Source organism: Colobus angolensis, unplaced genomic scaffold (assembly GCF_000951035.1).
Source record: "Colobus angolensis palliatus isolate OR3802 unplaced genomic scaffold, Cang.pa_1.0 Scaffold6, whole genome shotgun sequence".
Taxonomy (NCBI): domain Eukaryota; kingdom Metazoa; phylum Chordata; class Mammalia; order Primates; family Cercopithecidae; genus Colobus; species Colobus angolensis.
Genome location: NW_012119598.1, coordinates 25,534,849 through 25,536,689, shown reverse-complemented (window position 1 = coordinate 25,536,689; position 1,841 = coordinate 25,534,849). Strand labels below are relative to the sequence as shown.

Genomic DNA, 1,841 nt, shown 5'->3' with positions numbered 1-1,841 from the left:
ATTAAGGTGGAACCCAATATATGTGAGCAGAAAATATTAGGATGTCTAGCCTTAATAATACTACCTCCTCTGCTGCTCACAGTCTTATCAACTGATGCAAAATTTTTTAATTAAAATTTTCAAAGTTTGACATCAGAACATCATAGTTCATTAAAGTAGCCCTTTCCATTAATTCCAGAAACTGGACTCCAGTTAACCAGTAACTTCTGTATCAGTGACATAATTTCCTGCACAATTTTTACTTTGTAATGGTTAACTTCTCTCTTAGTTGTTCACAGCAGGGGGTAGTTTTCTTACTTTCCTTTTCTTTTTTTTTTTGAGATGGAATTTTGCTCTTGTTGCCCAGGCTGGAGTGCAATGGTGTGATCTCGGCTCACTGCAACCTCTGCCTCCCTGGTTCAAGCAATTCTCCTGCCTCAGCCTCCTGAGTAGCTGGGATTATAGGCATGTGCCTCCACACCCAGGTAATTTTGTATTTTTAGTAGAGACAGGGTTTCTCCGTGTTGGTCAGGCTGGTCTTGAACTCCTGACCTCAGGTGACCCCCCACCTCGGCCTCCCAAAGTGCTGGGATTACAGGTGTGAGCCACCACGCCTGGCCTAGGGCATAGTTTTCTTTCATGAGTCTGCTATTTATTATAGTTCACAGTGACTTAAGACATTTTACCCTATAATAAAACAAAAACCTCTGAGTACTAAGAGATACTACTGTTTGACTTCAGTAATTGTCTGTGAACTAAAAAAAAAATCCATGAAAGTTACTGACTAAAAAACTGATAGTTCAGACTGGACTATTCCAGCAGCAGCCTTTTGATGAGATGGAGTCAGATACTTGGCCATCTAAACATAATTGTTGATATTAAAGGATAGTGAGAGTCTTTTGTAGTTAAAAAAAGAAAAGAACATTTTGTTCTGAGGTTGTGTAAAATTAAGGTCAGTGGAGAAATTTAGCCTGTCAGTGTGTGAAAATATGAAAGAAGCCCCTGGAAAATTTGAAATGGGGTGAATCCAGTTTCATTTCATTGTTCTATTGCTCAAACCTTAAATTACAGAAGGATTAGCACAGTTTAGCAAGAGTAACAACAAAAAACCAGCAACGTCAGATGTATACTACTTAAACTTTCGCTTTAGTGAAATCTGATAATCATTTGTATGGGCAGCAAGCCAAATAATATACTTGAATTCTTTAGGGGGAAAAAAAGGCATTGACGGCCTAATATATTTGGCTTTATTGATTTTTTTAAACATTGCTCCTGACTAATGTACATGGGATATTTGTACCTGTTTACTTAATGATTATGCATATAAATAATTGAGAGCTGAGAAACAGAAAAACGAAACTTACTTTGATGCAGTAACTAGCACTTGATATCATTCCTGAGGTATTTGCCAGAGTTTGTAGAGTCAAGTAGAAGAAAATGAGCAACAATTTTATTAACTCCTAATCTAAGAGGGTCTTGCTCCCATTGAGAGCAACAAAAATAATTTAATTGTAAGTGAAGGACATGGAGAATTGTCTGGAGTATTGAAAGGATTTTGAGCTTAGATTGCCCAGTTTCATGAGTTTTTTTCTCCCCATGGCTGGACTGTGAAATCACTATGGAGGAGAAATTGCTTTATTTAAATAGTCCTTCCCTCCCTCCCTCTCTCCTTCCCTCCCTCCCTTCCTTCCTTCCTTCCTTCCTCCTTTCCCCTTCCTTCCTTCATTCCTTCTCCTTCCTTCCTTCCTTCCCCTTCCTTCTTCCTTCCTTCCTTCTTTCTCCTTCCTTCCGTCCTTCTCTTTCCTTCCTTCCTTCTTTCTCCTTCCTTCCTTCCTTCTTTCTCCTTCCTTCCTTCCTTCTCT

General features: G+C 38.9%; 1 protein-coding gene across 2 annotated transcripts in view; it reads left to right on the top strand.

Moving 5' to 3' along the window:
• Positions 1-327: 327 nt before the first annotated feature.
• The window catches only part of DCDC2 (doublecortin domain containing 2), a 213,745-nt gene continuing 212,231 nt past the window's right edge, over positions 328-1,841 (top strand). Inside the window, exon 1 of one of the 2 annotated variants that reach the window (XM_011962776.1) lies at positions 328-464. The gene's annotated coding sequence lies outside the window, so the exon portion shown is untranslated. The remainder of the gene's footprint in view (positions 465-1,841) is intronic. The other variant, XM_011962775.1, reaches the window with a different exon arrangement.